This window comes from Suncus etruscus, chromosome 3 (assembly GCF_024139225.1).
Source record: "Suncus etruscus isolate mSunEtr1 chromosome 3, mSunEtr1.pri.cur, whole genome shotgun sequence".
NCBI lineage: Eukaryota > Metazoa > Chordata > Mammalia > Eulipotyphla > Soricidae > Suncus > Suncus etruscus.
In genome coordinates this window covers 67,014,020-67,028,462 of record NC_064850.1, presented here as the reverse complement: position 1 = coordinate 67,028,462, position 14,443 = coordinate 67,014,020, and the positions used below count along the sequence as shown (strand labels likewise).

General features: G+C 51.5%; 1 protein-coding gene across 2 annotated transcripts in view; it reads right to left on the bottom strand.

Moving 5' to 3' along the window:
- The window catches only part of SYT2 (synaptotagmin 2), an 84,571-nt gene that overhangs the window by 37,578 nt on the left and 32,550 nt on the right, over positions 1-14,443 (bottom strand). The gene's annotated exons all lie outside the window — the stretch shown is intronic.

Here is a 14,443-nt window from a genome sequence, read left to right as displayed (position 1 = left end):
ACACACACACACACACACACACACACACACACACACACACACACACACACACACACATATTGAACCAGGTTCCCAATAGCCTCAAGCTATCACCGCCACTCCCTCAGGACACCCTCCTCACAGCTGCTTCCCGCGCTAGCTCCTTACTAGAAACCAAGTCCGGTGTGGGGTTCCTGTGCGAAGTGACACCCACCCTCCCAAACCCCGTGTATGTTGGCAGAGCCTCCCCGTTCCCCAGGGCTGCCTGGTAACACACAGAGACTGGCCAGCCCCAGGAATTCCCTACCTGCAGCAAATCCCCTTCCACAACCCATCCCTCTGCTCCCCACTTCTTTCCCCCGCCCCCCAGCACTCCCAAAGCGGCCACCGCATTGCTGTAGCGTCTGCCCGCATCCCAGCCGCAGAGGCAGAGGCGAGGGCTGCAGTCTTTAGATGCAGCAGCTCCGACTCAGACTCCTGCAGAAAAAGCTGATTCAGGGATTTCCAGACTGCAACCACGTGAGCAGGCATGTGCTGTCCGCAAAGCCAGGTGGCAAGAGGGGTGCACATAGACATGTATGAGCTGGTATGCATGTGAGTGTACATAGGCTGTGCATGTGTGTTCCTGTGTGCATGTACTTGTGTGCTTGCCATGTGTGTGTGTCTGCGTCTGCATGTGCATGCTGTGTGTTACATGTATGCGTGTGTGCATGTGCCTATCAGGGTCGAGGGTCAGAACTGGTGCCCGAGCCCCTAAACTTAGTCAAATGGAACAGAGGAGCAGAAAGGCAAGGTTCAAGGTCACAAGGCTCCATGAAAAAGTGCAAGGGATTCCCTGCCCCCAATACACCATCTTTTTTTTGGGGGGGGGGTCACACCAGGCAACACCCAGGGGTTACTCCTGGTGGCTCAGCGCTCAGAAATCGCTCCTGGCAGGCTTGGGTGATCATATGGAATGCCCGGATTCAAACCACCGTCAATCAGCTGCTTGCAAGGCAAACACCCTACCACTGTGCTATCTCTCCAGCCCCCCCCCCCCCATATACACCATCTTCAGATGCCATGCAGCTGGCGCAGGAGTCAACCCAATGGGGACCTGGCCCTGTGCTCTGCCTCTTCTTCTCTCAGAGGATTAATTCCTCTTCTGAAATCCCTAAGCCAGGAGGGAGGAGGGAAGGAAAGGAGGGGAACGGAAAAAAGGAGTGGGAGACAGAAACAAAAAGAGAGTAAGAGGGAAGGGGAGGAGGAAAGACAAGGGAGAAAGATAGAGAAAAAAGGGATAAGAGGGAGGAAGAAGGGAAATGAGGGAGGAAAGGAGAAAAAGAAAGGGAGAGGGGAGGAGGAAAAAGGGGAGGAGGGAAGGTAGGAGAGAGAAAGAACTGGAGAGGAGGGAAGGAAGAAGAGGAGAAAGGAAGAATGGAGTGGAGGAAGGAGAAAAAGGAGAGGAGGAAAGGGGAGGAGAGGAGAGGAGAAGGAGGGTTAGAAGGGAGGAGTAGAGGAGAAAGAGAAGGGACAGGAGGATAGGAGGAAGATGAGAAGGGAGGGAGAGCCCCCAAGCTCAGCAGGATGATTCCTCCCTAGACTTTGAGACTGCCTGAGCCAAGTCCCAGGACAGACCCTGCTGATAAAGACAGTGGGTGACTTCTGACTGCACTGGGGGCTGAATGCCATGGGTTCGGTTCCTACAATGACCCAAGCTGCCTTGGGACAAGAGCATTGGCACTAAGGACTCTGCATCTGTTTCTGCCACTTATGTACCTATTCCCCGCTCAGGTAGTGTGGCCCTGGGGGCAGGAAGGCTCAGGGGACAATCAGGGGTGAGGTGAGAGCATTCCATCTGCCCCAGGGGAACCCCCAATAAGGGCAGCAGCAACATCTGGAAGCTTAGATGTCACTTGATTTCTTTGTAAGGTGGTGACACCAGGCTGAGTGCCCCTGACATCACACACTTTGTTGAGACACCAGGGCTCACAATGCCAGTTAATGTTTGGCATGTTGGTGGTACCAGGGATTGAACACAGGTCTTCAAGGCAGTTGTTTATCCAATAAATATCCCAGATCTCTCCCCTTGGACTAAACAACCCAGGGGTAGCAAGGTAAGGAGAGGCCTCACTCCCCTGAGGCCTAGGAAGCCAAGGTGAGGCCCCCTTGGCCCCATGATTGTGTTGTGAAGTTGTCAGAGCTGACCTTTGACCTCCAGAGCCTACATGGGTCTGACACTTCTCTGGGTTGTTCCTGATTCCCCGGGGTAGCCCCTCCTGACCTGGTTCACTCTTAGGCCTCCCACACCAATATCTCTCTGTGGTTGCTGTGTACCCCCAGATTTACCAGGCACCACTCCTCTCCTTCCTGCCACAGGGCTAACTTCCCAGCTCCCTTGGTCCTATTCACAGCATCTGGGGGTTCCTGTCTCCCATCCAGGCTTTGCTCCTTTAAGTCAAAATCCAGGTCCCATGTGGCTTCTGGTGTTGGTACAACCCACATCAGCTTGCAGCAGGTACAGGCAGGACTGGGGACATCTTTCCCCATCTCCCAGCAGTGTCTGGCATTGCCACAGCCCAGACAACTGTCACCTCCCCCACATACCCATGTCCTGGAAAAGACCCACCATAAAAGAGTCCTCTCCTATGGAGCTGGCTCCCCCATCTCTAGGCATCAGGGGTGGCACTGCTGAGGGCAGGGTGGGGATATGAGAGGCAGGATTGCCTGATGGGACTCTCCCCCAGTGCTTGGTCATTGCCATTTCTGAGAGCTATCTGGGCTGCAGTACCCAGATGCACAAGATGCTCAGGAAGGAGACAGTCCTGAGCCCCAGCCCTGCCCAGACCACCCACTGTGTAAGAAAGAGAAAGCCAGGAGCAGGGAGGGAGGGCCAAGAAAAAGCCCAAAACAACTTCACCTTGACCGAGTTTCTGGCCCTTCAGCCTGTCCAGACAGAATAATGACTTGCTCTTCCTTCAAAAATGCAGGGCTGGGCTGGAGGCTGTGAAGGCCCAAGTCCTGCCTCTGCCTGGTCACTGCACTGCTTCCATGGCTCTTGCCCTCCTGCCTCCTCTCTCCCCACCTTTCCCCCTCCCTGATCCTCCTCCTCCCTCCTCTCCACTGGGTTCTCCTTTCTCCTGAGTCCTTCCCTACTATCCTCTCTCTTCTCTCCATCCTCATCCCAGGTCCTCCCTCCCTCTCCTCTTCCTGGATCTCCCCTCCTCACCATGGGTCCACTTCAGCTCTCCTGTCCCCTGGACACTTGTCCCCTGCCTTCCTCCTTTTTTCCTCCTGCACTTCCCAGAGGTTCAGCTCCACAGCCTTATGCTTACTAGGGGGCAGAAGATTTTCAAATCACTGCAACTTCATAGCAGTTACTGCAGTGAAACATGTCAGTTCTGAAACCAGCCTGAACCCATGCCTGGAATCCTAGCTCTGCCTCTTAGCAAGGGGGAGATTTTTAGCAGGTCACTTAAGCTCCCCCACATCTCATCTATGCAATGGGAATGAAAGCTCCCATGAAGTCCCTGAGGCTGACAACCTTCATGGCTGCTATTGCAGGATTAAGTGCAAGTAAATATCTCAACACCTTCCCTAAAACCTGAGTTGGTTGTTAGTTCCCAGTGGCTGGGTAGGGGGACCATGTGCAGACGAGGAAACACACAAAGCCTCCATTGCTTTCCAGCCTGCTTTGAGTGGGGTTGTTTATATTGTTTGGGTGTGTGTGGAGAAGAGAGGTCACAACTGAGATTCATGGGCTAACATCAAACCTGAGAGGTGTGCTGGTACCTCTCTTCTGGACTGTTTTTTGTTTGTTTGTTTGTTTGTTTTTTTGGTTTTTTTGGGCCACACTCGTTTGATGCTCAGGGATTACTCCTGGCTAAGCACTCAGAAATTGCCCCTGGCTTGGGGGGACCATATGGGACGCCGGGGTATCGAACCGTGGTCCTTCCTTGGCTAGTGCTTGCAAAGCAGACACTTTACCTCTAGCGCCACCTCGCCGGCCCCATGGACTGTTTCTTTTTATCCACTGGTAGACATGGGGACTGAGGAATGATACCCTGGGAACAAACTGAACTGTGCCTGCAAACCAGTTTCAGGCACAATGAATGTACCAGGAGGCTTTAAAGAAGCAATTTCTGGGCTAGAAAGACTGTATAGGAGACGGGTTCTTGCCTTGCATACATTTAATTCTCTGATCTGATCTACAGCACCCGAGCCCTGCCAGGAGTAATTCCTGAGCACATAGCCAGAAGTGAACCATGAGCACTGATGAATGTGGCCAAGGAAATAATTTTAGAAAAGAAAAGATGAAGCAGGAGAGATCACAGTAGGTAGGGCATTTGCCTTGAACATGGAGGTACCTGATCCCTCCAGGAGTGATCCCTGAGAGCAGAGCCATGAGTAACCTCTGAGCACTGCTGGGTGTGGCCTAAAAATCACACACACACACACACACACACACACACACACACACACACACACACACAGAAACAAAGAGCAGGTTTCTGGTAGAGATGGTGCTGTCTGAGAGAGAACTTTGGCTCGACCTCCAGATAGGCAGAGAGGTGCTTTGGGTTTGCCTGACCATAGTTACAGAAGGAGCAAAGCTGAGAGGCAGCAGAGAAGCTGTCAAGGGCCTCCACTAAATCTCACACTTCAGCCTGTCATGGTCTGTGAGATCCTCAAAGGACCCTTCACTGAAGGGGGTCTATGGGGGGAGGGGAGGCTCTCAGAGAATGCTGAGCTGTTGAAACTGAGAAGACAGAGAGGTGGGCAGGTGGGCAGGAGGTGGGGCCCCCCCGCAGGGCAGCTGGGGACAGTGGGGGTGCCAGGAACCAGATGCCAGATCCATCCGCCAGCGCCAGCATCATGAGCACAGGTGAGGCCAAGCTCGCAAGTCAGCTTTGGGGGGCCCCCAAGGCATATGCTGAAGCCTGTATGAGAGGTTCCGCTTCCTGTAGAAGCAGGTAGATCTTTGGCGCTAATGAGGCTCGGGCACTGGAATGATGGGGACAGGGCCAGGAAGCAGATGGGGAGATGAGTATTTGTTGTGTGCCAGGCCCTGTTTCATGCATTTAGTGCGAATTTACAAGCTCAACACTTACAAAAGCTTCAGCAGAGATGATTGCTCTTTTTCTTTGGTGCTGGGTTTTTGGTTTGGGGGCCACACCTGATGTTGCTTTGGGGCTACTCCCTACTCAGTGCTCAGGCTTGCTCTCAGTAAGTGCACAGGACATTAGTCTTGACCCTCTAGCTTTTGAAACTCTCTCCTCTTCACCCCCCTTTGTTTCGGTACTAGTGATGGAACCCAGGACCTTATGCAAGCAGGGCAAATACTCTACCACTGAGCTGCATTCCTGCTCCAGGATTGTTCTTATGCCCAGATGCAGGAAAATTAAGGTCAAGGTAAAAATTATTTCCTGAAGTTAAATAGCAACAAAATAGGAAGCATAGAATTTGAACTCTCATTGGTAATCTGCTCCCAGATCAGGAACAGAAACTCTTCTGCCTTGTGTATCACCAACCAGTGCCAATGTCAAATCCTGTCATTCCTCACATGCAGCTGCAGAGAATCACCTGACCTTATGAAATCTGCTGTCTTGTCCCCATTTCACAAATGAGCAAACTGAGGTGCAGACACAATTATTCTGGCCAAGTTCATAAAGCCTGGAAGGCCAGAACCCAGACCACATCCTGGCCTGGGGCTGGCAGTTTACTCACTTCTGGGGGTGATGTGACTTGCCCAAGACCCCACAGTTATCTTTGGAACATCCCAAACTCCCTCAAATTTAGAGGCGGTGGGTTTTCCCTGAGCACAAGGTAGATCAGCCCATGTGCCTGTTCTGGACTTGTCCTGGATGGAGGAGCAAGCCCACACCCCCTCCAGGCTCAGCCAGTCTTGGCCATCTCGGAATGGATGTTTGGAGGAAGCCCTGGGCAAAAAAGAGAGTTGGATATGGGCTCAGCGGGTCTCCCAGAGAATTCTAGATCCAAAGTCAACATCTCCCTACAGTCAGTGTAGCAATATCCTGAATATCCCTGTTCACCTGTGTGAGCCTTGGGTTTCAGGTAAGTTAACGCCTGTGCCAGCCGGCTTGAAGGGCTGGAGGCACCTGCCTGAAACCACCATGAGCCCTAGCTTCTGCGCCATCTACTGGTCAGAGCCATGCATGACAGTACAGCCCGGTGCTCCAGTGGGTTCCTAGGATTTCTGATTAAAGATGGAGAAATTGAAAGTTCCTGAACGCGCCTGCTCCCACAGAGACAGTCAACTTACAGTTACACTTTCCTCTGAAAAGCACAAACTCTAAAAAATAACCAAGCAGATCGGAGAGTTAGTGTGGTGGAGTAATTTGCACACAACTGACCTGGGGTTGATGCCCGGCTCCCCATAGGGTTTCGTTAGCACCGCCAGGAATGATCCCTGAGCACAGAGCCAGGAGTAAACCCTGAGCACTGTTGGGTTTGGCCCAACACCCCCCCCCAAACAATGAAATAAAAAATGAACAATGATTTTAAGGAAACTATTCAACCAGAGACCATCTTGCAGTAAGTAATTCCCACCCCAGCACATGGCAGCACAATTGGGAGGGAACAACAATTCTGGAGCTCTAGCTTGGGCAAACGGTCCCCACCCCACATCTGACCAAAGCTGCTCTGACAGTGCTGTGGGGAGAGAGACCCACCTCTCCGGGGAAACAGACTCACAGCTGCTCTGCCTGTTGCCTCCATTCGTGTGTGTGTGTGTGTGTGTGTGTGTGTGTGTGTGTGTGTGTGTGTGTGTGTTTGTATAAAAAATAAAAATGTGTAGAAGAGTATATATGGCTGTGTGAGGATATATATGGGTGTGTGTATGAGCATCTGTGTAAATAACATGTGCACAAGTGTGTGTGTACAAGTGTGGTGGGTTGGAGTTCAGCCCTCCCTCTTTTATAAGGCCAGGGCCCCTCTGTTAAACCACATCCTGGGTCTCTGACATGAGCACTGTGGCTTCATAAATTTGACTCTGTGGCCCTTCCCTAGTTTGTGGGTTCCTGCACCTCCCCCAGGTGTCCTTCCCATCACTCCCCAAGTGATCTGACCCACACCTTGAAGTTACCCCTCCAAAGCTCCCTAGGCACCAAGGCCCTGCCCACACTGCACCCTCTGCTCAGACACCTGAGTATTCAAACTCTATCATCCAGTTGCACTCCACCTTGGCCTACTGTCTTGCTCTCCTTCAGAGGTCCCAGGCCCCAGATCTCCTCTCATTAAGGACACGCACTACAAGATAGAGCTATAGCACAGCAGATAGGAGACACTCCTGACAATGCCCGGCATCCCATAAGGTCCTCAAGCCCACCAGGAATAATTTCTGAGAGCAGAGCCAGTAGTAATCCCAGAGCATCATCCTATGTGGGCCCTACAAAAAATAAAATCAAATAAGGGCATGCACCCTGCCTCCTCACCTTGTTCTCTGCTACCAGCTCTTTCTGCAGATGGGAACTGTCCCCTGGTATTGCTCTGAGCATGCAGTATGTGGGCACATGTGCACACTCAGACTGGCTCTAGTGGGTAAAGTGGGAGTCTGCCAAGGCCACCCCAAACCCTGCCTCCATCTCCAGACAGAGTGGTGGGCCGAATGGGAAGCAGACACAGTGGACACCCTGCCTTGGTTATTGCCCCCCCCCCCCCAGACACTGCACAGTACCTCCTGCCCAGCCGAGATTTAGGGGATAAGCATGTGGGTCCAGAGTATGTCCCTGACTCAACTTTCAGTGTCACCTTGGCAGCTCCCCTCTATGAGTGTCATCTGTGGCCCCCCAAAATCCTGTTGTTGTCAGAAGAGCCATTGAGGACATTGACACTGAGTCAATGGGACTCCAGAAGTCCTACTTTTGGGAGAAGGCTACTCTGCAGTGCTCAGTGGTCCTGGGGACCCATCCAAGCACTTCTCTCTCAGTAGACTAACTGGGAGCCAGTGGTGGGGTCAAGGATGTGATGCTGCTCAGAGATCTCCAGAGCTGCAACCAAACGTGCTCAGGGGACCTGTGGTATGGGATTAGAGGATTGTGTGTCAGAATACATGAGGCTACACCCTGGGCCCCAGCTCCAAGAGCCCATTTACACACAGCTCTCAATCCCAGAACCCCTCCCAGACTCCCACTCTGAACCCCAAACAGAAGAAATTAATTGCATGTTCTAGCCTCTTCCCTTGCCCGGCCACAGCTAAGCGTACCAGGGAAATTAGGGTGACATTGGTGCAAATAATTGAGTGTCTTTCCCCAAATGGTCTTCAGGCCCTATTGCCTTAGCTGCTGCTTAAATGGATGAGCTAATTAACTTAACTAATTGCTCCTGAGTTCTAATATTTTCACAGTCACGTGGTCCAGTAGGCTCATTCCCCTAAGAAGGCCGCCCCCACTTTTTGTGGGATCAGTTCTACTGAGCCTGATTTAAGGCCCCCTGTTCAGCCTTGTATCAGTGAGGGGTGCAGACCCCAAATTCTGTCTATGTGAAAACCCACCAACTCATTCGCTTATCCCACAGCCACATCTAGAAACACGCAGCCCGCATGTCTAATGATATTCTAGGCTTGGAACACCGAACAATGAGCAAAAACACCAGACTGGGCCTTTGTGGGTTGCTTGTGCTTAGGAAGATGATACCATAAATCCCCACCCCACCCCACCGCAGATTCATCCACCTTGACTATTTATTTTAATCCACTGGTAGGCATGGGGTCTAAGGAACAAATTGAACTATGCTTGCAAACCAGCTCCAGGCAAATGAATGTGCTGCCAAATCAGTTCTATAAAGGAGTGTGGCCTGGTGCTACGGGACTATCCAGAAGATCCTGGATGGCTTCCTAGAGGAAGTGGCACTGAACCAAGATCTGCAGGTTGGAAAGAAACCAGGTAGGCAGACGGGAGAGAAGTGTGACTGGGGAAGCGTGAACAACTCTTCACAACACAGGCAGAGGGTCATGGTCAAATCAAAGTACTAGTAACAGCAGAATGGGCAGGAGAAAGCCAGCGAGAATTGAGGTAGCTGAAGAGCAGGGGGCAGCTGTAGCAGGCTGCCCAAGGTCCACTGGTGCTGCTGGCTGGCTGGGATCACCAATCAGTTGAGCCTGCCATCACAGCTGGGTGTCCGAGTGTCTGCCAGCCATCAAGTTGTGCAGAGGACAAACAAGGGCTGGCTGAGGGGACGTGTGATTCATCCAGTCACAGGGTGGGACTAAGCTGTGGGGAGATGATGTGGGCCAGGCATGAGCCCCGAAGAAGCTAGTGCACCTCCTCATGGTCTCGCACACTGTTTCAGAGTCATCTGCTTCCATCTTTGAAGTTTGCTTTAAGTTACGAAGCCTTACCGTGGGGTGCTTAAGGATAACTCTGGGCTCAGTGCTCAAGGTTGCTCCTGGCAGTCCTGAGGGGACTGTGTGAAGCCAGGGTTCATACCGAGGACTGCTGCGTAGTGCTTTGAGCTGTGCCCCTGCTCTGTTCTGCTTCTCTAGTTCAGTCTCCTAAGTTCCTTCTGTTTTCCTTCACTCCTGTGAACTGACAGTCTAAATACCCAGAGACCTTTGGTGATGAGAGAGCTTTGTCTCGGGTGCTGGGGAGCAGCACTGAGCAACTCCACAGGGCACTTGGATGGGCCTGGGGGCAAAGGAAGAATGGATGTGACTTCTAGTGGAGAAGAGTAGGTGGGATTTCCTGGTGGGGGCAGGAAGAGGGGATGGGATTTCCTGGTAGTGGTAGGAATAATGGGCAGAATTTCTTGGTGGCAGAAAAAGAGTAGGCATGACTTCCTTGTGGGGGCAGAAAGTGTAGGTGGTATTTCCTAGTGGCAGAGGAAAGTTTGAGTGTGACTTCCTGGTGGTAGCAGGAAGAATGGGTGTGATTTTCTGGTGGTAGCATAAAAGTGAGTTCAACTTCCTGATGGTGGTGGTGAAAAGTGGGCATGACTTCCAGATGGGGGTTGAGAAATGTGAAAGTGACTTCCCAGTGGAGGGAGAGAGTAGGGTTCTATACCTGGGAGAAAGGGGGATGTTGCTGCCATGGAAAGAGAGAAATGGAGAAGTCTGGAAACACAGGAGAGGAGAGGAGAGGCACAATTTGTGTGTAATTGCATAGAGATGCTTTGAAAATTCAAGGAGAGGATGCTAGTCACCATCATGCCCACACCCAGGGCTTAGATGGTGGTCTGAGTCTAGCAGTAGGTCCCCTCTGCTCCCACACCCCAGCTGAGGCTGCAGAGGGCCTGGAAGTGAATGGGCCATAGACAGACTAGAAAACTAAGTCTGCCACATGCCCCCTGCCTGAAACTACAGCCCCCAAAGCATAGGAGCAGATTTTGACCATGTAGTTTCCTGATGGCATCATCAGGGAGGCTGGAATGAGAGAGTAAGAGAGGCTTGTGGAAGAGGTTTTGGGTGCCCACAATACTCATCCACACACATACACACTGTACATACTGATGCTTTTTGGGGGACCATGCTCATACAACATAAAATCATGCACACATCCATATGCCGCACACATAATACACATATCTAGATTGAGGAAAAAGACAGAATGGGAGGAAGCAGGACCCCGATATCTGGAATGCTGGTGCCAATCTAGAAAGCTATTGGAAGGGAATCCTGTGTTTGACCTTCCTCCCAGAGGAAACATCCCTGGTGATTAACCCATTATCAAAAAGTTTGTTTCAATAGACTGAAGCCCATGGGTGTGTAAAAGTTTAGTCTGGAGAGATTAAGATAGGTAACTGACCAAAGAATGTTCTTCTTCAAATGATTCCACTTCAAAGAAATCAATATTGAATGTAGGACAGTTGAGCTCTCAGTTCATGAAGCTGTTAGCTCCCTGGACCTGACATTTTTCTCTTATGTATATCTCTTTTCTTTTTTCTTTTTCTTTTGGAGCCATTTCCACCAATGATAATGGGTTACTCCTGACTTTTCTTTTTGTTGTTGTTGTTGTTTTTGGGCCACACCCGGCAGTGCTCAGGGGTTACTCCTAGCTGTCTGCTCAGAAATCGCTCCTGGCAGGCACGGGGGACCATATGGGACACCGGGATTTGAACCAACCACCTTTGGTCCTGGATCGGTTGCTTGCAAGGCAAACGCCACTGTGCTATCTCTCTGGGCCCTACTCCTGACTTTTCACTCAGGAATTACTCCTGGTTATGCTTGAGGGATAATCTGGGATGAAGAGGATTGAACCTGATTTCACTGCATGCAAGGCAAATGCCTTAGTTGCTATGTTTTTTTCTTTAATCCCTGCTTCAACCCTTTTAACTGGGGCTGGTCCCCCAACACTCATGCATATAACATACACACCAAACAGACAAGCACACACATTTGTGCCACACACTCAAACCCACCCACCAATGCACACACTATGAACACACACACACACACATACACACACACACACACACCAGAACAGGCAACCACAAGAAGTGCATTGGCTACTACTCCATAGTTCTAAAGCAGGTAGAACCTCATGACCTCTTGACCTTCTGTTCCCAGGGGCTTCTACTCCCTCCTTGACTGTGCTGCTTTTTACTTCATCAACCAGAGTGAGGGTGGGATGAGCATATGGCCCCTATATCCTGCCACAGGACCCTTGAGCCTGAGCCTCAAAGTCAAGAGTGGTTGACCGGGTCACTATACTGGAATACAAAAACCAGGAGGTCTTCAGGCAGATGGGTCTAGGTACAAGTCCCAATAGCTGTTCTCCATCTGGATCTTAGGTACTTGTTTTGAATATTCTAAGTTCACTATCTTCTCCAGTAGAATAAGGATGGCTTGAAAGCTAATACCACATTGGTCACATTACAATAGTGCCACAGCCATAAAAGGAATTTCCCTTTGTGTGACTGTCCCCCCTGGCCGAAACTAGTTCTGGCTGAGCTCACAAATGAACCATCCTCTCAGCAGCACCCAGGTTTCCATTTCCTGGGTATATCTGTAATAATCAGAGTCAGATTCTGTCCCTTGAGCTGGAATTCTCCTCCCCAGGGCTCCTCTTGTTGTTCTTGTCCAACCTCCAGAAAATAAGAGGGTCTCCAGCTTTTCAAAAACAGCCACCCTGACCTACCTGACCACCCTGTCTGATCCAAAGTGATCCTTTCATATTGTTCTGGTGTTTTCCCTTCTTCCTATAAGCCATGTCATATTGTGGACAAGACCTGTGCCCTTCCCAAAAATAAATGCTCAGAAAAATAAAATGCACCCTAAATATCAGCAAAGCTATTCCTAGTTTATGGGAGGAGTGGGGGTAGGCCAATTTCACTGAGTCAGGGGCACAGAAGTCTCCATCCAGTTCACCTAGATAAGAGCTGTGCCTGCCACGGTTGAGGTGGACCATGGAGCAGTCTTGGCCCAGAGAGGCCCTGTCCCCACCCACTGTCCCTCACCACCACACTCAGAACTACAGCCCACTTCTGGAAACTTGATGTCAGGACCATGGACAGAGCCATCCTACCTGCCCTGGGGTTAGAAAGGGAAATCTAGGGCCAGAAGATAGTACAGTCAGGAGGGTGCTTGCCTTGCACTCAGCAAGCCCAAGTTTGATACTTGACATCCCATATGGTCCCTTGGGCAATACCATGTGTAATTCCTGAGTGCAGAGCCAGGAGAAACCCTTGAGCATTGAACTGTGTGACCCCCCCCCCCCCGCCTCAAAAAAAAAAAAAAAGGAAAATCTTTCCCATAACTGGGGCAGTGGGGTAAAGGGAGGGAGCAGCAGTTAGCATGGAGAACTCTGCATAGAGTCAGCCCTCCATGCCTCCTTCCTCCCACTCTGAAGTGCTGCAGCTACCTTTGGGTCTCCTGGATGAACCTGAGAGAGCAGTAGCCCAGGCTTGAATTATACTCAACACAGTCTAGGGTCCTGGGGAGCTCATTGTCCTAGACAGGGCCTGGGAACCATCATTTTGGAGAGGATTTCTGTAGGGTTTTGGGGGCAGCAGCTTCTGCTCCTGGAGGAAGCACTGAGCATGTGGGGTCCTATATGTGACTGGCTCATCTTGCACAATGCTACCTGATGGCCTGGCATGGCTGCCCCAGGAATGCCTTCATCAGTCCTTGGTCTCCTCACTTGGTTTTAGGCTGATGTCCCTCTTGGAGCCTCTGTACCAGACCCAGCATGCCCATTTCCCAAGGGCACCCTGAGCCTGGTATTGCCCTTCTGGCCTCAGCCTCCTTGTTCACAAAATGATCTGGAAGATCTGGGTCCTCTCAGCTCTGAGGGACATGTGATCTAAGCAGGGAGACGGGAAGTGGGTGGGTGGTAAGGGCTGCCTGGTACCCCTCCAGAGGAAAGAGTGGCAGCAGGGAGCCCTCCAGGAGGTTTCAGAAAGGGGATGATGACTCAGTAAAATGTGCTTCAGTGAGAGAGATGGCAGAGGCAACTCACCAGGTTGCCATGTTCCCTGCTGTCCCCCAACTTTGCTCTGTGACCTCATCTATGCCTCAGCCAACATGGCTTATGTCCTGGGCCTGCCTGAAACTGGGGGTGGGGCAGCTGGTGTCTCCCTCTTCCCAATTCCTGTCCTTGAGGTTGCAAGGTTGAGCAGAGAGGTACAGGCAGGGAGTCTGGGTGGGGACTGGGTGTGGGCAAAGTGGGGGCAGGGTGGAGTCAAGTGGGTCCCGTGTCCAGGCCGAGTATGGGCACCTTCCCCCAGCATCCTGCGCCAGTCTCAAAGACACTGCAATGCAGTGGTTGAATTTTGTTGTTGTTGGTTTTTCCCCTAAAAGTCCTCATTTCCCAGTGAGATCTATAGTCAGTCAAAGGCTTCCAGAAAAGGGGGAGCCATTTTGCCTGGGGACAAGCAGCATCTTCTGAATTAGAGAGCTGCACACTACCTTTTGCTCTCTGCTCTTGGTGCAACCAGGGTGGGGGTAAGTGGAGGGGCCAAATGGTGTCTCCCATCCTGAGGCTTGACATATGGACTGATTAAAGTGAAATTTCTGTCGAACTGGGGCAGTTCTCAGTTTCCTGTCCCCAGATGCTCCCACTTCAGGCTCATTCATACAGGCAGGAAAGCCTCTACTTCAAGGAGTCTCTCTCTCTCTCCTTCCCCCCCCCCTCTCTCTGAACTTGCTGTTTTCCCAGGAGGAGGAGAAACATATACCTCCAATTTCTGCCCTCCAAGGGCCTCCCCAGCAGGCATTCTTCTTCCCAGGAGAGGCTCTCTGAGACCCCCAACTGCCTGGAAATGCTGGGAAATGTCTTTTTGGAAAAAGCAGGGAGAGAGAGATGGTAAAGAGGAAAGGGTGTGATCAGGGCACCTTCCGCTGTCAAGGAGTCTGTCTGCTGCCCTGCAGCTTGGTGCTGATACCCAGGACACTGGCTCAGCACCCCAAAGGCCCAGACTCTTTCTGAACCATGGGCAAGGGCTGCAAGGCGCCATTTTCCTCCCCTTCTCCCAGATCCTGCTCGGCACAGATGGTCCTAGCTCGAGGGCAGCCAGGGCACAGCCCACAGAG